The sequence below is a fragment of the Callorhinus ursinus genome, unplaced genomic scaffold, assembly GCF_003265705.2.
Source record: "Callorhinus ursinus isolate GAN/ISIS: 27379988/994484 unplaced genomic scaffold, GSC_fseal_2.0 scaffold42, whole genome shotgun sequence".
NCBI classification, from domain to species: domain Eukaryota; kingdom Metazoa; phylum Chordata; class Mammalia; order Carnivora; family Otariidae; genus Callorhinus; species Callorhinus ursinus.
The window spans coordinates 2,848,199-2,875,831 of record NW_027397104.1 but is presented as its reverse complement, the minus strand read 5'-3'; the positions used below and the strand labels follow the sequence as shown (position 1 = coordinate 2,875,831).

Below are 27,633 nucleotides of genomic sequence, written 5' to 3'. Positions count from 1 at the left end.
TAAACTTTTTTTAGTTTCAAACTTATTACAATTTTACTAATTCACTGCCTCAGTATAAACATTAAGACTTTATATCTCCATTGCAATCCTCAATCCTCATTCAATGTATGTGATTAGACTATAAATAATGTCCCCAGTTCCATGGCTGAACCAGAATTTGAGCCACCCAGGCAACCCAAGCATCCAACTCTTGATTTCAGCTCAGGTCATGATCTCAGGGTCCTGAGATTGAGCCCTGCATCAGGCTCCGTGCTCAGCAGAGAGTCTGCTTGAGATTCTCTCTCTCCTTCAACCCCTCCCCCTGCTTGCTCACTCTCTCAAATAATCTTAAAAAAAACGTCTTGGGGGACACCTGGGTGGCTCAGTCAGTTAAGCATCTGCCTTCGGCTTCGGTCGTGATCTCAAGGTCCTAGGGTCAAGTCCCACAGTGGGCTCTTTCCTCAGTGCAGAGCCTGCTTTTTCCTCTCCCCCTTCCCCCACTTGGGCTCACTTTCATGCTGATAAATAAAATCTTTTGGGGCGCCTGGGTGGCTCAGTCGTTAAGCGTCTGCCTTCGGCTCAGGTCATGATCCCAGGGTCCTGGGATCGAGCCCCACATCGGGCTCCCTGCTCAGCAGGAAGCCTGCTTCTCCCTCTCCCACTCCCCCTGCTTGTGTTCCCTCTCTCGCTGTGTCTCTCTGTCAAATAAATAAATAAATAAATCTTTAAAAAAAAAAAAATAAAATCTTTTAAAAAATTTTAAAAATTAATAAAAATAATAATAAAAAAAGCCTTGGGGCACCTGGCTGGCTCAGTCGGTAGAATATGCTACTCTTGATCTCAGGATCATGAGTTCATGCCCCACACTGGGTGTAACTAACCTTTAAAAATACAAATTAAAAAAATCTTACTTAATGTTTCAGATGTCCAGCAAAAAACCTCCAAAGATAAAACTGGGAGTTTACAGCAAGCACGGGGGGGGGGAAAAAGTGCTACTGAAATCCTATGGAAAAACAGAGCCCAAGCGCAGCTGGGTGGCTCAGTCGGTTGGGCATCTGCCTTCAGCTCAGGTCATGATCCCACTGTCCTGGGATTCAGCCCAGAGTTGGGCTTCCTGCTCAGCAGGGGAGTCTGCTTCTCCCTCTTCTCCCTCTCCCTCTGCCCCTCCCCCTGCTCGTGTGCTGGCTCTCTCAAAGAAATAAATGAAATCTTTTTAAAAAGAGGAAAAAAAAAAAAAGAGCCCAGAAAATATATTAACAGGGTGTTATGATTCAACAAACTTTCTTATACTAATTTTAGGGGCACCTGGGTGGCTCAGATGGTTAAGCCTCTGCCTTTGGCTCAGGTCCTGGGTCCTGGGATGAGTCCCACATCTGGCTCCCTACTCAGCGGAGAGCCTGCTTCTCCCTCTCCCTCTGCATCTCTCCCTGCTCATGCTCTCTCTCTCTATCTCTCTGTCTCAAATGAATAAAGAAAAAAAAACTTTTATACTAATTTTATATAAAACTTCTGGAGACAATGAATTCACAAATCAAAATAAAAGCATAAGTTATCAAAATAATTATCAACACCCTTAAAAACTGTTACCACCAATGAATTATAAAATGAACAAGGCAAGGAAACTAGACTATAAAAAGCTACAACTTTAACATACTGTCACATGGGGAAATTCTATGTCCTTTCTTCTGGACACAGAGTTATGTGTAGTAAATAGCAATAAGCACCCAGTTGCCAGACCAAAGGAATCCAGTTTACACTTGTGTCCCATCCCCTCTATCACTCTCCACCCACAAGAACTACTACCCTCAAACATGTTCCAAGAGAATTCTTAGAATAGAAACAGACAAGAGCAAGAGATTCTAAAAATAATCCAGGAGAAACTCAAACATACATATCTCAAGTTCTTGAAGTGAAGGAAACACCAGGTTATTTCAGTCTATTCAACCGAATTTTAAAACCCTTATTTACCTCGCTTCAACCAAAGTAAATTAAAGATAGGACAGATTAACAGCAGGTAAGAACTGCTACATGTTTAACCTCTTTAAAAACACTGCCGGCAAAATACCATATAAAGCTTCCTAGATTATCTCAAGTGTAGGAATAGTCTAAATTACTTGTTATATAAGGAAAGTAAGCCAAGAGAATAAACTAACTTGATTAAACTACAGACTTCCTCTGTAGAACAGGTATTTTTAGAAAACGTTTTATTAACTGCTGTTTTTTTCAAGGACTTTTAAAGATAAGGTACCTCAGTGAAACAATGGCATTTAAAGTGATTCCAGAGTTTAGAGTGAACTGAAAATGGTTAACAACAGCCAGTTGCACTTATACTGAAGCTTAAATACCACAAATTCATCCCAAGAGGACCCTAACTTTAAGCCAAAGGGGGCGGGGTGAGTGGGTGGATAGAAATTTACCTAAAAAGCATGTAATATCATACCATAAAAGAAAAACAAGGGCACATTTGATCATTCTGAAAAATTACAGAACACTTTTTGATAACATGCTGAGAACTATGAAGATTTTGCTGAAAGCACCAACCACCAAAGTGCTTTATTTAAGATAGTATCACCAAGTATCAGCAATGGAAGATAGCTCTAAAACCAGGAGGCTCACACAATGGTGGGGGGGGGGGTATCTCATCTACTGCATCAGAAAAAAATCTACATTCCAGAAACAGCAAAATGAATGTCTCTTTTTCAAAGAGAATGTAATTAACTCAAGTCAACATAAATTAGTCAGCTAAGGGCTCAACTACTAAAAACAAAATATACAATTTGTGTTCAAGAAACAAGTCTCCGTCAAGAATGCTCAGAGATGCTGTTCACTCAGTCCTCAGACCAGTGGTGCCGGGACTATCTTAGGAATAGGGGTCCTTCATCTTTATGAAAATTTGATTCATTCGTTCATTCTCAAAAGCCTAAAACCCTTAAGCAAGTAAAATAGTAAGAGCAGTGAACACATACCATTTACTATGTGCCAGATACTACTGAAGGGCTTTACATACGCAGTATTAAGTCATTAATCTTACCAACACTGAAGTACATACTAATACATACTCCCATTTTACAGACAGGAAACTGAGATACACAGATTCACAGCTAGCCAGTGGTAAAGCCAAGATTCAAATCCAGGTCATCTGGCTCCACAGTCTGTACTCTTAATCATTATGCTATGTTGCAAAGCTAATCGTTCAATTGTAGATATACAAGACTCCAACTCAGCTTCCTGTTCTTTAAAGCAGTGTAACTGGGGCGCCTGGGTGGCTCAGATGGCTGGGTTTCTGCCTTCAGCTCGGGTCGTAATCCCAGGGTCCTGGGATCGAGCCCCGCATCAGGCTCCCTGCTCCATGGGGGGCCTGCTTCTCCCTCTCCCACTTGCCCTGCCTGTGTTCCCTCTCTCGCTGTGTCTCTGTCAAGTACATTAAATCTTTAAAAAAAATAAAAAATTTTAAAAATTAAAAATAAAGCAGTGTAACTACTGTCAGCATCACCTACATAGCTCATACCTGGTATGACAGATCTGGTTCTGGGTCAGTATCTCACCTATCTTCCCAGCCTTTCAGATACCCACAGGCGCTCCCTTGGATCTATATTGTACCGTTATCAGTTCTGTTTCATTATTTGTATTAAGTTCCAATTTGTGTTCTTGCTTTTCGTATTAAGAAAATACCCATTTGGGCACCTGGGTGGTTCAGTCGTTAAGCATCTGCCTTCGGCTCAGGTCATGGTCCCAGGGTCCTGGGATCGAGCTCCTCATCGGGCTCCCGCTCAGCGGGAAGCCTGCTTCTCCCTCTCCCACTCCCCCTGCTTGTGTTCATTATCTCACTGTGTCTCTGTCAAATAAATAAAATTTTAAAAAAATAAAATAAAAATAAAAGCACCCCCCACATACCAAGAGGGTACCTTCCTTTAGAGGGTTACTACTCCACAGCCAAGGAACTAAAGGGTCTATTTTATAAAGTAAAAAAAAATTTAATTGTAAGACTGTAACCAGATTAAAATAGAATTTCTAAAAATCCCTTTACCAGAACAAAATATTAATAATGCCTTCCTCATAAATCCAGTAGTAATTCTTATTAAACAGAGACACATACAAAATCACTATTATCTTGCTCTACTTATATCAGATTCTATTTACCTTCTTATATATTATTCTCTGGTCTCCCCCTGACACACACACACACACCAGAGTTTGTACCTTACCCACATATACAAGAGCACATCTACAGTCCACTTTCTGCTTTCAATTTCCGTTTCTGAAACCTTCCAAGTTCCTCATAGGCTCTAGCAATAAGGAATTACTGCATGCTATTATCTCTTGCCATTTCTGATCCTGTGGTTGCACAGCGGGCCTGAAGAACCAGGAGAATGGCAAAACAAGTTAAGAAGGAGCCCAGGCGCAGCTGACTGGCGCAGTCAGTTAAGCCTCTGCCTTTGGCTCAAGTCATGATTCTGGGGTCCTGGGATGGAGCCCCGCATCAGGCTCTCTGCTCAGCAGGGGAGGAGTCTGCTTCTCCCTCTCCCTCTGCCCATCCCCCGCTCTCTCTCTCTCTCAAAATAAGATCTTAAAAAAAAGGGGGGGAGCCCAGAAAAACTGCAACCCCATGAAACACTAGAAAGTCTCAACCCAGGTTTGTCACTATACTCATTAGCTAAATATGCCATTCTACCCATGTCCAAATGTTAACAAGCATATCTCCAGAAGCATCAGGAATTTCTCACATCAAACAAGTTTAAGAATCTTGAAGAGTGGATCACTATCCATCACCATCCCTGGCTGCACAGTACAACCACTTGGGCAACTTCTAAAAAATGAACCCAAAGAAAAAATTAAAATTAAAGAAAGCAAGAAAGAAAGAAACCAGGTCCTATTAAAATCAGAGCCACTCAGAATAGGACCCAGATATCAGTATTATTTTTTAAGGTTCTCCCAGTAGTTCCTAGATAGTTAAAGAGTTACCATATGACCAAGCAATTCCACTTCTAGGTACAGACCCAAGAGAATTGAAAACATACGTTTGCCCAGGATTGTGCACATGAATGTTCACAGCAGCATTATGACAAAAAGCAGAAACAACCCAAATGCCCTATCAACTGATGAATGGATAAACAAGTAAGGCGTAACCATACATTATTCAAGTACTAAAAGGAATAAAGTTCTGGGGTGCCAGGCTGGCTCAATCAATGGAGCATGCAACTCTTGATCTTATGATGGTGGATTCAAGCCCCATGATAGGTGTAGAGCCTACTTTAAAAATTAAATTAAGGGGCACTTGAGTGGCTCAGTTGGTTAAGCGTCTGCCTTCCGCTCAGGTCATAATCCAAGGGTCCTGTGATCAAGCCCCGCTTAAGGCTCCCTGCTGAGTGGGGACCCTTCCTCTCCCTCTGCCTCTGCTGCCCCGCTGTATGTGCTCTCTCACTCTGTCAAATAAATAAAATCTTAAAAAAAGTAAAATTAAATTAAAGGAATATCACTTCTGATACATGCAACAATATGGATGAACCTTGAAAACATTATCCTAAGCGACAAAGTCCATATAATTATTCCATTTAAAGGTAATGTCCAGAATAGGCAAATCCAGAGACAAATGTAAACCAGTGATTACCAGGGGTTAGGAGCAGGGAAAAATAAGCATCGACTGCTAATGGGTATAGGTTTCTTTTTGGAGTGATGAAAATGTTCTAGAAAGAGATGTCTGCACAACTTTGTGAATATACTAAACTAAAAAACCACTTAACTGTATACTATAAAAGGATGAATTTTATAATATACAACTTATATCTCAATTTAAAAAAAATTTTTTTTCAGGGGTGCCTGGCTGGCTCACTCAGAACATGCAACTCTTGATCTCAGGGTTCTAAGTTCAAGGTCCACATTGGGTGTAGCGATTACTTAAAAATAAAATCTTAAAAAAAAAAAAAAATCGGAATGCCTGGGTGGCTCAGTCAGTTAAGTGTCTGACTTCAGCTCAGGTCATGATCCCAGGGTCCTGGGATGGAGTCCCACATCAGGCTCCTTGCTCAGCAGGGAGCCTACTTCTCCATCTGTCTGCCGCTCCCCCTGCTTGTGCTCCATCACTCTCCCTCTCTCTCTAATAAATAAAATTTTTAAAGGAACTAAATTTAGGGGCGCCTGGGTGGCTCAGTTGGTTAAGCAACTGCCTTCGGCTCAGGTCATGATCCTGGAGTCCCAGGATCGAGTCCCGCATAGGGCTCCCTGCTCAGCAGGGAGTCTGCTTCTCCCTCTGACCCTCCCCCCTCTCATGCTCTCTATCTCATTCTCTCAAATAAATAAATAAAATCTTTAAAAAAAGAAAAAAGAAAATAAAAAAAGAACTAAATTTAAAAAAAATCTTGGGAGGCTCAGGGGGCTCAGCTGGTTGAGCATCTGCCTTCAGCTCAAGTCATGATCCCAGGGTCCTCAGATCAAGCCCCACATCAGGCTCCCTGCTCCGAGGGAAGCCTGCTTCTCCCTCTCCCACTCCCCCTGCTGGCGTTCCCTCTCTCTCGCTGTGTCTCTGTCAAACAAACAAACAAATAAATAAATAAATAAAATCTTAGGGGCGCTTGGGTGGCTCAGTGGTTAAGTGACTGCCTTCAGCTCAGGTCCTAATCCTGGAGCCCCGCATCGGGCTCCCTGCTCAGCAGGAAGTCTGCTTCTCCCTCTGACCCTCCCCTGTCTCATGTGCTCTCTCTCTCTCAAATAAATAAATAAAACCTTTAAAAAAATGAAATAAAATAAAATCTTAGGGGCACCTGGGTGGCTCAATCATTAAGCGCCTGCCTTCGGCTCGGGTCGTGATCCCAGGGTCCTGGGATCGAGCCTCACATCGGGCTCCCTGCTAGGTGGGGAGCCTGCTTCTCCCTTTCCCACTTCCCCTACTTGTGTTCCCTGTCTCACCATGTCTCTGTCAAACAAATAAATAAAATTCTTAAAAAAAATCCTGGGGCGCCTGTGTGGCTCAATGGGTTAAGTGTCTGCCTTGGGCTCAGGTCATGATCCCAGGGTCCTGGGATCAAGCCCCGCATTGGGCTCCCTGCTCAGCGGGGGTGTCTGTTTCTCCCTCTACCCCTCCCCCTTGCTTGTGCTCTCTCTCATGCTCTCTCTCACATTCTCTCAAATAAATAAAATCTTAAAAAAAAAAAAAACTTTCCAAGCTTCTAATGTACAAGTGGGATGTCAAACTACTACTATGGAATTAGTGGTCCTCAAAGTGTGATGTCAAGACCAGCAGCAGCATCACCTGAGAACATCACAAATGCAAATTCTCAAGGTCATCCCAGACCTATAGAACCAGAAATTACATTCAGAAAGACAAGTTTGTGTTTTTTATTCTTTTAAGTAATCTCTACCCTCACAATGTGGGGCTCAAACTCATGACCGTGAAATCAAGAGTCACACACCCCACTAAATGAGTCAGCCAGGTGCCCTAGATCGGATTCCCTGCTCAGTGGCGAGTCTGCTTGTCTCCCTCTGCCCCTCCATCCTCCCCCCCACCCCCCACTCGTGCATGCACACCCGCACTCTCAAAATAAATATAAATAAATAAATAAATAAATCTAGGTGAGTATGCTTTCAGTGTTTTCTATTTGTTTTGCATTACTGTCATCCACTAGAAATGGCTGTATCATGCTTTTATCACAGAACATTGGGATATAAACGACTATGTAAAAGCAACACAGCGTTAATTATAGCACCTCAATTATCCTGTTCAGCTACAGAATCCAGTATTATGGTACTCGGAAAGAAAACTCCTTAGGGGCCAGGATGGTTTTGGTTCCAATATTTTTTTGATATAAATGCCTTCTAAAATGCAACACATACCTCCCATCTTTGAGAAATACAGTACAACAAACATCATTTAACTTCTGATTCTACGTCAGTTATTGTAACCATGTGATGGGTAAAGTGGGAAATTCGTCTGAATTTATTCTTTGTTTTTTGTTGTTTGTTTTTTTCTTAAAGTAAACTCTACACCCAACATTGGGCTCAAACTCATGACACAAGATCAAGAGTCCCATGCTTTACCAATTGTGCCAGCCAGGCACCCCAGTCTGAATCTATTCTAACCCCAGGAAATACCTAGGAACTTGCTTTCCTAAATATATCAATCCTGTCTTTCCTGTCCCTGGCCTCTTTCTCTAAAGTGGCACCATTTATGTATCTGCACTTCTGGACAGCACAGTATGGCTACTTTTCAAACATAGTTTCTTGGGGCGCCTGGGTGGCTCAGTCGGTTGAGCGTCTGCCTTCAGCTCAGGTCGTGATCCCAGGGTCCTGGGATCGAGCCCCACATCCAGCTCCCTGCTTGGTGAGGAGCCTGCTTCTCCCTCTGCCTGCAGATCCCTCTCTCTGTCAAATAAATAAAATCTTCAAAAAAAAAAAAAGTTTTTTTTTGTTTTTTTCCAAAAATAGTTTCTGAACCCAAGGACAATGCAATGTTTCAAACTGTCATTTATTTATTTTTTTAAAGATTTTATTCATTTATACATGACAGACAGAGGCAGAGGGAGAAGCAGGCTCCCCGTGGAGCAGAGAGCCCGATGTGGGCCTGGGATCCCAGGACCCTGGGATCATGACCTGAGCCGAAGGCAGACGCTCAACCGACTTAGCCACACAGGCATCCCCAAACTGTCATTTATTTTAAAATCATCTGCACAGGGGCACCTGGGTGGCTTAGTCAGTTAAACATCCAACTCTTGATTTCTGCTCAGGTTGTGATTTCGGGGTCATGACACTGAGCCCTGTGTGGGGCTCCAAGATGAGCATGGAGTTGAGACTCACTCTCTCTCTCCCCCTCCCCCTGCTCATGCTAAATAAATATATACATAAAATCCTTTTAAAAAATAAAAATAAAAAAATAAAAATCATCGGGGCACCTGGGTGGCTCAGTCGTTAAGCATCTGCCTTCGGCTCAGGTCATGATCCCAGGGTCCTGGGATCGAGCCCCACATCGGGCTCCCTGCTCCGCGGGAAGCCTGCTTCTCCCTCTCCCACTCCCCCTGCTTGTGTTCCCTCTCTTGCTGTGTCTCTGTCAAATAAATAAAATCTTTAAAAAAATAAAATAAAAAAATAAAAATCATCTGCATTATTTTTAACTCATTCATGAGTTTAATGGGGGGGGGGCAGGGGGCTTTCCACCAAGCCCTTGAGTAGCTTAAGCCCTCAAACCTTGATTTTCAGCAGTCTGCATAACGACTTCTAGGATAGCTTGAGTGATTAAGAGACGACCCCTACCCACATGCCAGCATCCACTTATGTCAGCATGCATTTTATCAGGGAGGGAGGAAAGGAAGGAAGGAAAGAAAGAAAAGGGCCTACTTCCTGAGTATTAACAAAAAAGTGGTAATAAATTGCCAAGTGAATGTTCCCATCTCAAATTCTTCTGTCCCTAACCCTACTTTAATGTGGCTCTTTCCCAACCATGTTCAGCTGCATTAGTCCCACCTATCCTCTCTGGAAAGAATCAAGTGAAGTCTCAAGAGACCTTCTGAGGGAAAGGGTATGCAGGGGAGATGCCTTCTCCTTTTGGCTTATTTCATCTTCATAAGACCCAGTCAGAAAGGGAAAAAAAGGGGGCGCCTGGGTGGCTCAGTCAGTTAAGCGTCTGCCTTCGGCTCAGGTCATGATCCCAGGGTCCTGGGATCGAGCCCCACATCGGGCTCCCTGCCTAGCAGGGAGCCTGCTTCTCCCTCTGCCTCTGCCTGCCTGCCTGCCTACTTGTGCTCTCTCTCTCTCTCTCTCTCTGTCAAATAAATAAATAAAATCTTAAAAAAAAAAAAATATTCTTTAGAAAGGGAAAAAAAGGTGTCAAACCATAGGTTAACTGACCTCACCATCCTTGGGGATACAAGTTCAATAAGCCAAATGTTTCTTTTTCTTTTTTTTTAAGATTTTATTTATTTATTTGACAGAGAGAGACACAGCGAGAGAGGGAACACAAGCGGGAGAGTGGGAGAGGGAGAAGCAGGCTCCCCACCGAGCAGGGAGCCCGACGCAGGGCTCAATCCCAGGACCTGGAATCACGACCCGAGCCGAAGGCAGACGCCCAATGACTGAGCCACCCAGGCGCCCCAAGCCAAATGTTTCTTTTAATCAAGTCATATTGACCACACCCAGTCACAAAAATCAAGAATCTTTAATTCTTGATACTCTAAGCCAAAACATTACCTAAACCAAAATGTCAGTTTAACTCATTTCTTATTTTAAGATTTTATTTATTTATTTGACAGAGAGACAGCAAGAGAGAGGGAACACAAGCAGGGGGAGTGGGAGAGGGAGAAGCAGACTTCCTGCCGAGCAGGGAGCCCAACACGGGGCTCTATCCCAGAACCCTGGGATCATGACTTGAGCCAAAAGCAGACACTTAACCAACTGAGCCACACAGGCATGCCTCGTTTCTTATTTTCAAGCACAGAAAAGCCATAACAATGGTCAATGCAGGAAAATCTCCAATTCCAAACTGTGAAAAGAACTTCAAGAAATCCCATATATAACAACACTCAAAAATGTTACCTAGTTCAATTCATAATCACTTGAAAGTTTTAGTTCATATCTCACAAAACTTTACAAATCTCCAATTCTTACTGAAGACAGATAAGCAAGAATATTTCAAGTTCTCATTTTTCACATTTCTGCATGAACTACTTGAACACTGGACACTCATTTGTTATAAATATTTCACAACTAACTTATAGAAGTTCAATATATCCATTATTAAACCATTCCAAGACAGCTGTATCGTCTCTATTACTGTAAGCCAAAAGTATAAATACAGATTTTTAAGTACTTAAAAACCACAGTTTTTCACTACAGTTCTCTAACCTTCCTCATGAACGAGAATATAGTCTGAGTTGTTTAAAAAAAAAAAGTGTAGGGGTGCCTGGGTGGCTCAGTCAGTTTAAAGTCTGCCTTCAGCTCAAGTCATGGTCCCAGGGTCCCGGGAATGAGCCCCACATCAGGTGATCCTGCTTAGCAGGGACTCTGCTGCTCCCTCTCCCTCTGCCTGCTGGTCCCCCATGCTTGTGCTCTCTGTCAAATAAATAAAATCTTTTTATTTTTTTTATTTTTTATTTTTTTAAAGATTTTTATTTATTTGAGAGAGAGAGAATGAGAGATAGCACAAGAGGGAAGAGAGTCAGAGGGAGAAGCAGACCCCTGCTGAGCAGGGAGCCCGATGCGGGACTCGATCCCGAGACTCCAGGATCATGACCTGAGCTGAAGGCAGTTGCTTAACCAACTGAGCCACCCAGGCGCCCTAAATAAAATCTTTTTAAAAATAAAATGTATTTGTTTTATTCTAATGGCAACTTCAGGCGCCCTAAATAAAATCTTTTTAAAAATAAAATGTATTTGTTTTATTCTAATGGCAACTCCAGGCGCCCTAAATAAAATCTTTTTAAAAATAAAATGTATTTGTTTTATTCTAATGGCAACTTCATTACCATTTCACTCACCCCAAAAGCAACTTTTAAAATGCCAGTTACCTGAAGAATGTATCAAAATATAGTCATGCAATCCATTCAAATGTTAACACACCTGTCACTTATACACCAGGCTCAGTTTTCATTCAAATATCAAATACAAAAATCCTTAATAAGGAAATCTCCTACCACTACTATTGAGAAAATATTCCCTATCCTTTTCCTTCTCAGAAGTATGTGTATAAAAAACTATTCTCTACATCTACATTAATCTCAAAAACAAAGGCTTACAAAAATTACCATCCAAGCACTCTGGGAAACTGCATGTTCTATCTTGTAAGCAATGACTATTTCAGCTGTGTATCTCAAAAAGATTACAGGGGCGCCTGTGTGGCTCAGTCAGTAGAGTATGTATTGATCTTGGGGTCCTGAGTTCAACACCCCCCCATGCTGGGCGTAGAGTTTACATAATTAATTAATTAGATAAAAATAGGTAAAAGTGAAATGGGGCCTAGTGAAACCAGGCAGTGGAGTTCAAGGGTGCCACCTGCATCTCCAGCCCCTCATTTCCCATCCAGTGCAAACCCCCAGATTTATGTACCACAACTGTGGACACTGTTTGACTGATTGCCCAGCACTTGGCTATACTCCCAGAGAGCAATATTTCAGACAGGTAAAGTAGTACAGTATTGTGATTAAGAACACAGGTTGGGGGGGGGTGAAGAACAAAGGTTTGGAAGTCACACAGACCTGCATTCTACAAATTAGTAGATTAGGTAACCTTGACTAAGTACTTTAATCTTTCTCAAGCCTGGGAGGAGCACCAAACAAAATAATGTACCTCCAATGCTTAGTCTAAGTCCTAATAGCTACCATAAATACTAGCAACTACAGTATTAATGTTCAATGACCACTTTTGTTTCGGATTTAATTTCAAAACATTGCCTATTTATTCAAACAATTTAGGCAACTTTACTGAGGTATAGCGATTACCATTAAGTTCACCTTTTTTAAGTGTAAAATTCAATGATTTTTAGTATTTACCAATTACACAAGTATCACCACAGGCCAACTATGCTCCAATAAAATCCTTTGTGACACTGGTCATTTCTTTGTCCCACAGATGGCTAGACTGTCAGAGTATATAAACTGGTTCATAGTATGCTAGCTATGTCCCATTACAGCTGGGATCTTTTGATAAAGTGAAATAAGCATTAAAACAACAAACAGGGGCGCCTGGGTGGCTCAGCTGTTAAGCGTCTGCCTTCGGCTCAGGTCATGATCCCAGGGTCCTGGGATCGAGCCCCGCATCGGGCTCCCTGCTCAGCGGGGAGCCTGCTTCTCCCTCTCCCTCTGCCTTCCGCTCCCCCTGCTTGTACTCTGTCAAATAAAAAAAAAATTAAAAAAAAAAACTGACCCAAAGAAAATAATGTGAATAACTTATAGTAAGAGTAACTTGGAGTGCCTGTCTGGCTTAGAGGAATATGTGACTTTTTTTTTTTTAAAGATTTGATTTATTTATTCATGAGAGACAGAGAGAGAGAGAGAGAGAGAGAGAGAGAGAGAGAGAGAGAGAGAGAGGCAGGCAGAGGGAGAAGCAGGCTCCCAAGGAGCAGGGAGCCCGATGCGGGACCCGATCCCAGGACCCTGGGATCATGACCTGAGCCGAAGGCAGACGCTTAACCATCTGAGCCACCCAGGCGCCCGGAATATGTGACTCTTGATCTCAGGGTCATGAGTTCGAGCCCCACGTTGTGCATAGCCCTCACAGGTTAAGTAAATAAATAGAAGAGAATAACTTAGTTTCTCTTGGGGTACCTGGCTAGCTCAGTCTGTGCATCATGAGATTCTTGATCTCAGGGTTGTGAATTCAAACCTAATTTTGGGTGTAGAGGTTACTAAAAAAAAAAAAAAATCTTTAAAAAATAAATAGGGGCACCTGGGTGACTCAGCTGGTTAAGCGGCTGCCTTTGGCTCAGGTCATGATCTCAAGGTCCTGTCATGGAGCCCCATGTCAGGCTCCCTCCCCAGAAGAGAGTCTTCTTTTCTTCTCCCTCTCCCTCTGCTCCTCCCCCTGGCTCATGCACTCTCTCTCTCTCAAATAAGAAATCTTTTAATAAATAAATAAAATAAACAGTTTCTCTTTTACTAGCTGCTACAAATAAACTACCAATGGCGGCCAAACAAAAGATACAATAATATAGTAATCAAAATAATAGCAAATTCTAATAAAACTGAACTAAAACTGATGCAAAATTCTAGGTTTGTTTTTTTTTTAAGGAGGCTCCATTCCCAGCATGGAGCCCAATGCAGGGCATGAACACACAACACTGATATCAAGACCTGAGATGAAATCAACAGTTGGACACTTAACTGACCAAGACACCAGATGCCCCTTTTTCTTTATTTTTCAAAGATTTTATTTTTTTAAAGATTTTATTTCAGACAGAGCGGGCCTGAGCGGGGGGGGGGGGGGGGGGGGGGGGGGGAGGGGGGGGGGGGAATAGAGTCAGAGGGAGAGGGAGAAAGAATCTGGAGCAGACTCCAAACAGAGCCCCAACATTGGGATTGATCTCATGACCCTGAGATCACAATGTGAGCAGAAACCAAGAGTCAGACGCTTAGACTGCACCACCCAGGTGCTCCTCAAAATTTTATTTTTAAGTAATCTCTACACCCAGCGTGGGGCTCGAAGTCACAACCCCGAGATCAAGAGTCTAATGTTCCAATGACTAAGCCAGCCAGGCGCTCCTAATATTCAGAGTGTTTTAACAAAAGAAACAATTATAACTTCAGGAATTTGGCCATTATTGATCCTATAAGAAGAGTACAGGAAAAGTAAGGCTCAGCCTCCCACTGGTTCAAGGAAGCCTCCCCAATATCCAAACTCAACTGAAAGCACTTTCCTCTGTCGCTCCCAAAAGGATTCTGGCTCCTAAATGCACTGTGTCTTCTTTTGTCTTCCTCTACAAATTTAAGCACCTACAGAGCAGGGACAGTGCATTATCCACCTGAATCAGTAGCACTTAACAGTTGCTGACAAGCAGCAACATTAAAGCTTTGTTCAGGTGAACACCTATTTAGGAGCACACATTAGCAACAGCAACAACTCAGGCCTAATCTAGGTTAACCTACACTCTGAGCATTTCACAGAAATAAAATGCCATGAGAACGTTTTCTAGGGTGCCTGCGTGGCTCAGTCAGTTAAGCATCTGTCTTTGGGGCGCCTGGGTGGCTCAGTTGGTTAAGCAACTGCCTTCGGCTCAGGTCATGATCCTGGAGTCCCGGGATCGAGTCCCGCATCGGGCTCCCTGCTCAGTAGGGAGTCTGCTTCTCCCTCTGACCCTCTTCCCTCTCGTGCTCTCTATCTCATTTTCTCTCTCAAATAAATAAATAAAATCTTAAAAAGAAAAAAAAAAAGCATCTGTCTTCAGCTCAGGTCATGATCCCAGGGTCCTGGGATAGGGTCCACAACAGGTTCTCACCTCATGGGGTAGTTTGATTCTCCCTCTATCCCTCCCCCTACCCCTCCCCCTGCTCATGCTCCTTCTCCCTCCTTCTCCCACAAAAATAAATAAAATCTTAAAAAAAAAATTTACTTTCTAAAGTTTTTATCTATGTAATAGTTTACCCTTATTCCCACACATCAAAAGGACTTTCATTTTTTCAAAACCTGGGGTCTGCATAAGATTAACAAGACACACAGAATATTTTGTCTAACAGCCCAAGAAAGTTACACACAGTCTACAATAAATTGCAAATTACTTGACACTAGCAAGAATTATCTAAACTAAATAACAGCAGTAGTTATCTTACTTATCAGATAATCTGACTGGCAATTATGCCTGATAAATGACAAAATAATCACTTAAACAGATTATCATTCAATATTATATTTCACTGACAATACACAAACAGGGTAAAGCAGAAACTCTGGACAGTAACAAAAGTTACAAAAGACATTTTGTGAACTGGGAAATCTAAATGTAAATTTTTATCAGCTATTATTGACATTATTCATTAGATATATTATTAAATAATTATTCACTTTCCTAGGTAGGATCAGCTTGTTTTTCTTTTTATTTATTTATTTAAGATTTTATTTATTTATTTGACAGAGAGGGAGAGATAGCAAAGAGCAGGAACACAAGCAGGGGGAGTGGGAGAGGGAGAAGTAGGCTTCCAGCCGAGCAGGGAGCCTGATGCGGAGCTCGATCCCAGGACCCTGGGATCATGACCTGAGCCAAAGGCTTAACGACTGAGCCACCCAGGCGCCCCTTGTTTTTCTTTTTAAGAGAAGCTCTTTATTGTAAAGAGATACTTGCTAAGGAAATATTTAGGCATATATGTCAAGATGTTTCACTTTACTTTCCAAAACATTCAGCCTCGGGGCGCCTGGGTGGCTCAGTGGTTAAGCATCGCTCAGGTCATGATACCAGGGTCCTGGGATCGAGCCCCACATCAGGCTCCCTGCTCTGCGGGAAGCCTGCTTCTCCCTCTCCCACTCTCCCTGCTTGTGCTCCTTCTGTCAAATAAATAAATAAAATTCAAAAACAAACAAAAAAAAACAGCCCCAAAAGACAATGTGCATAGTAGAAAGAAAAGTCAATGTAGCAAAATACTAAGTAGTGACTCCAAGTCAAAGGTATACATGTGTTCATAATACTCCTATAGCTTTCATAGATTTTTAAAAAAAATTAAATTAAAGGGCGCCTGGGTGGCTCAGGCGTTAAGCGTCTGCCTTCAGCTCAGGTCATGGTCTCAGGGTCCTGGGATCGAGTCCCACATCGGGCTCCCTGCTCCGCGGGAGGCCTTCTTCTCCCTCTCCCACTCCCCCTGCTTGTGTTCCTGCTCTCGCTGTCTCTGTCTCTGTCAAATAAATAAATAAAATCTTAAAAAAAAAAATTAAATTAAAAAGTTGAAGGAAACCAAACAGAAATAATCAAAACTGCAAAAAGAACAGAAAAACAATAAACACAAGGCAAGTAAAGACTTTGATAGCAAAAAATATATACAAAATATCCGAAATTATAATCAACAATGACAGTCTCCATGCTCCAGTTAAAAGACAAGTTGGAAGGAGATATTAGCAAAGCAAAATCTAGCTGTGTGATGTTCATAAAAGATGTATCTAAAACATCCCACTAGAATTGCCAAAAACATTTAAAAATTAAAGCAATACCAAATGTAGATAAGGATGTGGAACTCTTATCAACTCAGTCTTGAGAATTCAGTTCTAATGTCTAAGGCATTCATTTTATGTATGAATTAAACTTCTTCCCTAGGCTTCTAGAATGATTTCAATTATGTACATCCTCTAGAGAATTGAAAAAATAATCACTCAATTTTCTGTGTTCTGTAGTTAAGATGAAAAGCCTCATTAAAAATGAGTGTACAACACAGTTTGGGATCACCTAGTAAAGTTTTTTTTTTTTTAAAGATTTTATTTATTTATTTGAGAGAGAGAGAGAATGAGAGATAGAAAGCACGAGAGGGAAGAGGGTCAGAGGGAGAAGCAGACTCCCTGCTGAGCAGGGAGCCCGATTTGGGACTCGATCCCGGGACTCGAGGATCATGACCTGAGCCGAAGGCAGTTGCTTAACCAACTGAGCCACCCAGGTGCCCCAGGATCACCTAGTAAAGTTACACATACTACAAACACAACCCAAAAACTCCACTCCCAGTTACATAGTCTTGAGAACTCTTAAATCTTCTCTTAAAAAAAAGTTTGTTTTGGGAGGAGGGTCAGGTTGTGCAAATGTTCACAAAGAGACAAGTAAAAATTTCTCATCACAAAAAACTGGAAATGACACAAACATCCATCACAATAGAGTAAGATGTGACATATCCTTACAGTGGAGTACCATACTACTAAAAATGACTGACAGAATCAACATGAATGAATCTAAAACATTTAAGAGTGAAAGAAGTATCAAAAAAGAATCATACAATTCCATTTAAAACAAGACTGAGGGGGGGCCTGCCTGACTCAGTCAGTAGAACATGGGACTCTTGATCTCAGGGTTGTGAGTTTGAGTCCCATTTTGTGGGTAGAGTTTACTCTGAATAATTCAAGACTGAAAATGGCAATATTAAACTATTATTTATGGATTATATGGAATAAAAATTATTCTAAAAAATTTTCAATATATATATATATTTTAAGATTTCATTTATTTGAGAGAGAGCAAGCACAAGCAGGGGGAGCAAAAGGCAGAGGGAGAGGGAGAAGCAGACTCCCTGCTGAGCAGGGAGCCGGATGTGGGGCTCCATACCAGGACCCTAGTATCATGGCCTGAGCCAAAGTTGAGCCAACTAACTGAGCCACGCAGGTACCCCTCAAAAAAAATTTTTTTAAATAAACCCAAAATGGAGGCTAATGTTTACCTCTGGGAAAGAAAAAGCAAAGTCTTGGATTTCAAAATGACAGGGGCATACAGGCAACAGTAATGCTCTATGTCTTGACTAGTCATTTTATTTTTGTTTTTGAAAACTCTACATGTATTTTTATACCTCATATACCTTCTTTGGTATGTATTCTCTTAATAAAAATCACAAAGTATAGAAGTATTATCACACTTTAAGTATATGCTTTACATAAAGAAAAAAAGGATTTCTGGGGTGCCTGGGTAGAGTCTCAACAGTCAAGCGTCTCAACTCTTGGTTTCAGCTGGAGTCATGGTCTCAAGGTCATGGGATGGAGCCCTGAGTCAGGCCCCGTGGGAGTGTGCTTGGGATCCTCTCTCTCTCTCTCTCTCTCTCTCTCTCTCTCTCTCCCCTGCCCCTCCTCTAGCTCGCTCATGATCTCTCCCTCTAAAATAAACAAATCTTTAAAAAAAGAAAGGATTTCAGGGGCACCTGGGTGGCTCAGTCAGTTAGTTGTCTGCCTTTGGCTCAGGTCATGATCCCACACTGGGCTCCCGGCTCAGCGGGGAGTCTGCTTCTCCCTCTCCCCTTCTAGTGCGTGCGCACTCTCTCTCGCTCTCTCTAAATAAAAACTTTAAAAAAAATAAAAAGAAAAAATTAAAAAAAGAAAGGATTTCTACTAAAATGTTAAACCATGATTAAGTCATTTTTATCTTTTGATTTTCTCGTATTTTCTAAAATGTTATTTTCTTAGGTCAAACAGTACCAGATAGCCTGACCCTGAAGTTTCAAAAAAGAGGAACAAACTGATTTGGTCTAAGAACAATGTAACATAAGGCTTGTCAATCAATCCTAAAGCCAGTCCTTTTTTTTCCTAGACCCCTATTTCAGCTAAACCTGTTTTTTTAAGCCCACTTACTCTCTTGCTTAATGATTTGACAATGCCAAACACTGTTATCAAATGAAAACTTGCACCCTTCAAAGAGCACACATTCCAGCTAGGTAGACACACAATACAGGTAGCACTATGCACCTTGCCCAAGCCCATGAAAAGAGGTTGCAAAGATATTTTAGGTTTTCATCTGAAAGCAGCGTGTTATGTGGCAAGTACAGTCAGAAGGTCTACAACCTCATCAGTTGAGACTGAGTGTTGAGAGTGTTATTGTATGGGGATGAAAAGGCAGAAGGAGGCAGAAAAATAAAATGGAGAGAAAAACAAAGGGTGCACAAAGGGTGGGATGCTCAACAGACTGAGCCACCCAGGTGCCCCCATATAGTATAACTTGAAAGTTCCTATGTGACATCTTAGTTAAAAACAGGTTAATAATAACAGTGTTAAAAAGAAACAAGGTTACAGCAACAATAAGCTTGGAACTAAATCCAAATGAAATTCTCTCTATAAATCTGAAAATCTTCTCATAAAATTTTACGTGTTAGACCAAATCAAATGTATGTTCTATTGCTCTCAGAGTCCCAAATGAAAAAACACAAGCTACACATTCCAAACAACTTTTCTAAGAACTCTGCGTAGTCTTAAATGAAACACTCCTTTATCTAAGGCCCATTTCAATACATTCCAAAGTAATGAGTTCCAATTCAGTTATCTCATCACTCAGTATGAAAATGAGTTATCTGAAAATTAAAACTCACTCTAGCATACATGCCATGTCAGCAACAAATTCACAAACCTGGTCTTCAAAAACCTATGCCAAAAAAAATTTTAACTCAGGGGCGCCTGGGTGGCTCAGTCGTTGGGTGTCTGCCTTCGGCTCAGGTCATGATTCCAGGGTCCTGGGATCGAGCCCCGCATCGGGCTCCCTGCTCAGTGGGGAGACTGCTTCTCCCTCTCCCACTCCCCCTGCTTGTGTTCCCTCTCTCGCTGTCTCTGTGTCAAATAAATAAATAAAATCTTTTAAAAAATTTTTTTTTACTCAAATAATTTACTTTTTTTTTTAAGATATTTTTATTTTGGGGCGCCTGGGTGGCTCAGTTGGTTAAACGACTGCCTTCGGCTCAGGTCATGATCCTGGAGTCCCGGGGTCGAGTCCCGCATCGGGCTCCCTGCTCAGCCGGGAGTCTGTTTCTCCCTCTGACCCTCTTCCCTCTCGTGCTCTCTATCTCTCATTCTCTATCTCTCATAAATAAATAAAATCTTTAAAAAAAAAAAAAAAAAGATATTTTTATTTTGAGGCGCCTGGGTGGCTCAGTGGGTTAAGCGACCGCCTTCGGCTCAGGTCATGATCCTGGAGTCCCGGGATCGAGTCCCACATCAGGCTCCCTGCTTGGCGGGGAGTCTGCTTCTCCCTCTGACCCTCCTCCCTCTCGTGCTCTCTATCTCTCATTCTCTCTCTCAAATAAATAAATCTTTAAAAAAAAAGATATTTTTATTTTGGGGATGCCTGGGTGGCTTGGTCAGTTAAGCGACTGTCTTCGGCTCTGGTCATGATCCCAGGGTCGAGATCAAGCCCCACATCAGGCTCTGTGCTCAGTTTGGAGTCAGCTTGAGACTCTCTCCCTCTGCCCCTCCCCCCACTCACACTCTTGCTCTTTCTCTTAATAACCGTGAAAAAAAATTTTTTTAGAGGCCCTGGGTGGCTCAGTCATTAAGTGTCTGCCTTCAGCTAGGGTCGTGATCCCGGGGTCCTGAGATCAAGCCCCGCGTCAGGCTCCCTGCTCAGTGGGAGGCCTGCTTCTCCCTCTCCTACTCCCCCTGCTTATGTTCCGTCTCGCTCGCTCTGTCAAAAAAATAAAATCTTTAAAAAATTAAAAAACTCAAACCTGATTAATTTGGTTCTTGGACTTAAAAATGAAAAAAAAAAAGGAGTCCATTCCTAAATATTTGACAGTTGGGTCAAAATTATTTCAAAACTAACCACAGGCTTAAACGGTGATATTCCCTGTTCTTAAGTCTTCCCTCTTGGGCACCTGGGTGGCTCATTCGTTAAGCGTCTGCCTTTGGCTCAGGTCATGATCCCAGGGTCCTGGGATCGAGGCCCACATCAGGCTCCCTGCTCAGCAGGGAAGCCTGCTTCTCCCTCTCCCTCTCTGCCTGCTTGTGTTCCCTCACTCGCTGTCTCTGTCAAATAAATAAATCTTTAAAAAAAAAAGTCTTCCCTCTCAACTTCCTTCAAGTTACATCTTCACTCTCCTTTGGGGGTGGGGTGGGGGGAGGGGAGAAAATAGCTGTTTCCAAAACCTATCCGTGAACCACCACTCTACCAGTCAACACAACCAGCGCCATACACTCCACTTTTAAAGGACACTCCATTTACTCAAATTAACTAAGAGCCAACTAATATTTGTTGACCTCATAGGATTAATAAACAAAATAAAATTTAACAGAGAAACTTCACAATCTGTGAATTCACGCAGGCATTCATCAAACAAAAAAAGTGTCTTATAACAACACATCTTAAGTCATCATTTTTAAAAAGGATTGGGAACTTGGGGCACCTGGGTGGCTCAGTGGGTTAAGCATCTGACTCTTGATTTCAGCTCAGGTCAGGATCTCAGGGTCGTGGGATCAAGCCCTTGGGTGGGGCTCTGCACTCAGAGCAAGTCTGCTTGTTCCTCTCCCTTGGCATCTCCCTCCCACCTCAGCCCCCTCTCCGCTTGCACACAGTCGAGCTAATAAATACATAAAATCCTTTAAAAAAAATAAAATAAAAAGGACTGGGGAATCAATACTTCAAGAGTAACACTTCCAAAGTAAAGGCTTCACTTCACACCAGTTCAAAAGTTCAACACTGGTTTATACTTTCTTCATGTAGTGTACTGTTAAAGGAGTAGATATAGCAACCAGTTCCCATCAAAACACAAGGGCCTATTGAAATTAACCATTCTTCGCCAAGTTCTCCTACCATTTCTCCCTAAACAATAAAACTCACTCAGGTTAATACCAAGAGACACTGCTGGTGAATACTGCACAGGCTGCATCAGTTACCAGGAAAAGGAAGCGAGGTGTTATTGTTGTTCTAGCCTTGTTCTAAAGGCAGCTCCATGTGACTGCGGCTGGTCCAGCCCACATTTAAAGAGAGAGGCCAGAGGAAACCAGAGCAGCAGGAAACAGGCAGGAGAAGCAATTACCACAACCCTTTCCCATGGCCTCATTTCCATGCCACCACTTCCAGCCATATTTCAATCACAACAAAAAACTCTCCCTTCTCTGAATTAATTTGAGGGTCGGAAGCAACAAGGAAGCAAATAGGGGAAATCAGAGCTGTGGAAAACTAGCAGGACAGAGGTGGGGGAAATCTCATCACACATGTGAACTAGCCTTAAGGAGGAAAAATCAGATGGAACATACTGGAGATAAGCAGAAGAGCAGTGTGGGAAACTAGTCACTTCTGCATGATAAGTGTTCACAGCAATGGGAGGATGATAGCCCCAGCCAAAGGGCCCTGCAGGTACATAAGAGATATTGGTGGACTGTAAGACTCTATGGTCTCCAAAGAGTGGAAATTACTCCCTTTCCTGAAACATCACAATCTAGGCATCCAATGCCAAGGATACAGAAGAACTCAGGTATTAGCTTCATCTTCCTTCCACCATTATTAGACAAACTGACACTAAAAATTGGGATGTACAATACATGACAAAAAGTGAGGAATACACTACTGACATAACTCTTGGTTTAAAAAGTATACCATAGGGCGCCTGGGTGGCTCAGTCATTAAGCATCTGCCTTCAGCTCAGGTCAGGATCCCAGGGTCCTGGGATCGAGCTCCACATTGGGCTCCCTGCTCAGCGGGAAGCCTGCTTCTCCCTCTCCCACTCCCTCTGCTTGTGTTCCCTCTGTCAAATAAATAAAATCTTTTTAAAAAAAAAAGTATACCATAAAATTAATTAAAAGTATACTATAGGGCGCCTGGGTGGCTCAGTTGGTTAAGCAACTGCCTTCGGCTCAGGTCATGATCCCAGGGTCCTCAGATCGAGCCCCGCATCGGGCTCCCTGCTCGGCGGGAAGCCTGCTTCTCCCTCTCCCACTCCCCTTGCTTGTGTTCCCTCTCTGTCTCTCTCTCTCTCTCTCTCTCTGTCAATTAAATAAATAAAATCTTTTTTTTAAAAAAAGTATACTATAATTGAAGAGAAAATATAAAAGGTCTGGGTTCACCCAAAAAGTTAATTATATGCCCTTCGAATAAAAGATGTTTGGATACCTTATAAAGACCTTCAAAAGCTTTTAACTGTTAGGGCACAAAAGGGCCGAAGACAAGCCTAACTACTAACAGACCATACACCTCGGACATAAGTAGAAACCAATATACAACAGAGGTGGTAGTAAGCTACAAGATTATGTCAAACAGGAAATAACAGGAATGATGACGGGATCAACTCCTAGAGAGAACAAGGATATGAGATCAGAGTGGCGGCACTTGAGATGCTTGGGGAAAAAACGAGATTGAAAACCGAGGGGAAAAGGTGGGAAAGCCAAGTGGGAAAGTGATTCAGAGGCAAAGAAAACGGAAATGTAATACACTAAAGAGTAACATAGAACTTTGGTTTACAGGGTGCTCTCAAAACTGTTTTTAAAAACTCTGATAAAACCAGACTAGAGGAACCGGGACTGAGGAGAAAGAAACTGAGTCCCCAGAGTCTAACACCAAAACCAACCAGAATGAAAAGGAGTAGAATCTAACTATTCCTCCGGGTAAACCAAGAAAGGTTCAGAGCGCACAAGTTGGGCTCTAAGATGTCCAGTCCCAAGACTAGCGACAGACGTGAAAACGGGAAGGTGGCCAGGATGGGGAGCATCAGCGTGGCGCGGGAGCTCCAGCGGACAGACAGGGAGGGACAGAGGTGGGAGAGAAAACCACACCCTCCAGGGCAGAAACCCGAAGGGGGGAGGGGAAGGCGCCCCCTGGGGTTGGGTGGGGCCAGGCCGACTAGGACCGGAGTAGGCAGGAAGAAGCACAGGGCGACCCGCAGGGAGAGGAAGGAAGGCGCCCAGGCCTGGGCATACTGAGGACGCCTGAAGCTGGCGAGGAACGCTTGGCCCGATCTTCATGAGTGGGCGCTGGGGCAGTATGAAGAGCGTTCGAGGAAAGAAGAGCTGAACCCAGGACTAGAAAGCGCACGCTGCTACGCTCAGGGCTCTGGAACAGGAAAGGAGAGAGAGGGTGCCAATTACCGCTGCTGTTCTCGCTGGACTCGGAACCAGCTGCCGCCGCCGCCGCCGCTCGTTACCTGCCAATGTGCCTCTTACAAAGCGGCGGCGGCGGCAGAGGCGGCCCGGCCCGTCACGTGACCTCTGCGTCATGAGCGAAGGAGGAGCCACCACGCGACGTTCGCTCGGGGCTCGTCAGCCCGCCCACCGAGCGCGTCGGTTCCTCCGGCCTCCCCCGTGCCAACTGGGAGAGGCCAACAGCGCCGAGGCGGGGGTAGGCACCGGGAAGGAGCAAATAAGGGAGACCTTATAAAATTTCTCGTACTCAGAGCTGTCAGAAGGGTACTACATACCGCATCCAAGATGCCCACAACGGCAGCTTGTCGCGCTGTGATGACCTCACAAGGCACCACGAGTCGCTCCCCTGCGGCCGCCTTCCTCTCGTCATGTGATGTGGCCCAACCATTCAAAACAGGCCTGGCTTCCCAAACCTTGCGCGGGGAGGGGAATACTATCGCCAATATGCTGCACAGCAAAGGCACCCACCACCGCAGCCTTTCCCTCGCGGGTTCATAGACCTTGCATTTATGACTTAGTCCTCTGAGGCAAAGCCCAGAGGGAAAACGGACAGCAGTGGCTTCTGAGACTAATACCAGCAGGCGCCGCTTGCCAGGTGGCTGAGCGTGGTTCCTGCTGGGAGATGTAGTCCCGGCCGGGAGTGGGGGCGGGGGTTCGCTAACACGTTCCCGGGCTCGCGCTCGGCTCCGCCCTCTGCGCGGGAAAACGCCAACGGCTCGCCGAAGTGCAACGGCGTGGAGCCGGCTTCAATAGGAAGTTACCCAGCGCAGAAGGACCTCGGGGCTTCTGGCTTGTTAAGTGTGGGCGTTGAATTCTCTTTTACCAAGCCCCTTATGCATGAATTGATTAATATTTGACTGTTTACTTAATACAGCAATTTTTACTAAATCTTATAATCAACCCATCAAAGCAGGGATTGCTCCCTGTAAAGAAAGGCTTAGGGCGGCACCTGGCTGGCTCAATCGGTAGGGTATGCTAGTTTGGATCTTGGGGTTGTGAATTCGAGTTCCACCTTGAGTGTAGAAATTACTTAAAATATAAAATCTTTTTTTTTTTAGATTTTATTTAACTGACCAAGAAAGAACACAAGTGGGCAGAGCAGCAGTAAGAGGAAGAAGCAGACTCCCCGCCGAGCGGAGAGCCCAACGTGGGGCTCGATTCCAGGACCCTGGGACCATGACCTGAGCCGAAGGCAGCTGCATAACCGACTGAGCCACCCAGGCGCCCCTTAAAATATAAAATCTTAAAAAAATAAATAAAAAAAGGAAGCCTTAGAGAGGTTCAGTTGTTTCTACCTGAAGAGAGCCAAACCAGATTTTGTGTCTCCAATGAATAACCTTCCTCTCAAAGATCTGTTTTAACTCCATGAATTAAGCATCATTGAGGCGATAATGCTTTACACTTGTAGCATAGTATTTTGGAGTTAATTTTTTTAAGATTTTATTTATTAGAGCGTGAGTGAGAGAGAGCAGGAGCGGGCCAGAGGGCCATAGAGAAGCTGACTTCCTGGTGAACCGAGCCCAGTGTGCTCCATCCCAGGACCCTGAAATCATGACCTGAGGAGAGGCAGACGCTTAACCCACTGAGCCACCCAGGCACCCCAGTATTTCGGAGTTTAAAGTATTTTCCCGTTTACTGACCTATTTGATTCTCAAAGGCAGTATCCCAGGCTGGTTAGGTACACGGACTTTGGAATACAGCAGGCCTTGCCTCAACTTGAGCTTCCTTCCTTTGCAATGACACCACTTCACCAGGTTGTGAAAATTAAATGAGATCAGGTAGGGGCACCTGGGTGGCTCAGCTGTTTAAGCATCTGCCTTCGGCTCAGGTCATCATTCCAGGGTCCTGGGATCAAGCCCCACATTGGGCCCCCTGTTCAGCGGGGAACCTGCTTCTCCCTCTCTCTCTCTCTCTCTCTCTCTCTCTCTCTCTCTCTCTACCTGCCAGCTCTGCCTGCTTGTGCTCTTTCTTTCTCTCTAAAATAAATGAAATATTTTAAATAAATAAATAAAATGAGGTTATGTAAAGTGCCTGTTTGGCACGTAGTTAAACCCTCAATAAACAATAGTAATATTTTCACACCTGGTACGTACCCTTTGAGCACAGCAGATACAAAAGGTGGGAAAGGAATTAACATACACTGATCTTTGTGCAGGGCACTATACTAATTACTAGCTAACACCCTAGTTACTAATAGACTGTCGTAGGTTAAATTACTTGATGAATAACAATCGAAACCTTAACAGTTCTCAGTTCAAGGGAAGCCTTTGTTATAAATCTGAATTGATCAAAGAATGCTCAGGCTGAAACAAAAATTATCATGACCATTCATGTGTAGATGTATCTTACCTCTCCCTTTTGACAGTGAGCTGGAATTGTGCCTGGTCATTTCAGTCTTCCTCCTCTTTGTATTCCTGCTTTATAGAAATGTGTGGGAGAGTCAAAGATAAAACCACCCTTGAGAGGCAAAGACTTTTAATGGAAAGTGTACAAGAAAACAATTATGAAAACCTGATAACAGGATCTGTCTCTGTGGAATGGGAAGGGGGGTTTGTGATGAAAGGTGCTAGTCAAAAGGGACTTATCGGGATGCCTGGGTGGCTCGGTTGTTAAGCGTCTGCCTTCGGCTCAGGTCATGAGATTGAGCCTTGCATTGGGCTCCCTGCCCCTCGGGAAGTCTGCTTCTCCCTCTCCCCTCCCCCAGCTTGTGTTCCCTCTCTTCGCTCTCTCTCCGTCAAATAAATAAAATCTTAAAAAAAAAAAGGACTTATCTAATCTATATTTTTACATGAAGAAGGTACTGGTCTTTTAATTAAAGATAAACATCAAGAAAAGAGAGACCGGGGTGCCTGGCTGGCTCAGTTAGAAGAGCATGTGACTCTTGAACTCAGTGTTGTGAGAAGGAGCCCCAGGTTTGGTGTACATTTTCCTAAAAATACATAAACTTAAAAAAAAAAAAAAAGAGGGGCGCCTGGGTGACCCAGTCGGTTGAGTGTCTGCCTTCGGCTCAGGTCGTGGTCAGCGAGGAGCCTGCTTCCCCTCTGCCTGCCATTCCCCCTGCTTATGCTCTCTCCCAAATAAATAAATAAAATATTAAAAAAAAGATAGACTATGTGTTAGTTCTGTGACTTGTACAAGATATGTCACCTTTCCAGTCCCTCAATTTCCGCTTCTGTTATATTCAAAAATATCTGTCTTTTCTGTACCAGGCATACTATGCTGGATACTTTTGATAAATTACCATTTATCAAGGGAGACGTCCCACCTCAGATCTAGGATCAGAGAGAAAAATAAGGGCATCAAAGTCCTAAAACCTCACTGATAATAGTTATTACCACCTGGATGTAATAGAACTATCCTCTCACAATAGGCTCTCCTAGGGGATATCACTACCACCCATTCCCACCCAGCCTGACTCTGATACATTGACTCTGAAACTTATTTCACATCCTGTGACTGCAAAGAACACCACCATCCAATTCACCAATTTTTTGTTTAAGTACACTTGGCTGGACTGCAGTGAGAGCATAATGTGATAGAAAATACACTGGAGAAATTCTCAGAAGCCTGGGTTTTTAAGTCTGTAAACATGGCAGGCAATAAAGAAGGTGGGTGAAACCAGATGAAACCCATCTCAGAAAGAATCGGTAATGGGTAGCTGAGACTTAGGAAGATAAA

General features: G+C 43.2%; 1 protein-coding gene across 4 annotated transcripts in view; it reads right to left on the bottom strand.

The window, feature by feature from the left end:
- UBAP2 (ubiquitin associated protein 2) overlaps positions 1–23,992 on the bottom strand; it is a 165,609-nt gene extending 141,617 nt beyond the window's left edge. For all 4 annotated transcript variants that reach the window (XM_073881453.1, XM_025852871.2, XM_025852872.2 and 1 more), the window contains exon 1: positions 23,902–23,992. The gene's annotated coding sequence lies outside the window, so the exon portion shown is untranslated. The remainder of the gene's footprint in view (positions 1–23,901) is intronic.
- Positions 23,993–27,633: the final 3,641 nt, after the last annotated feature.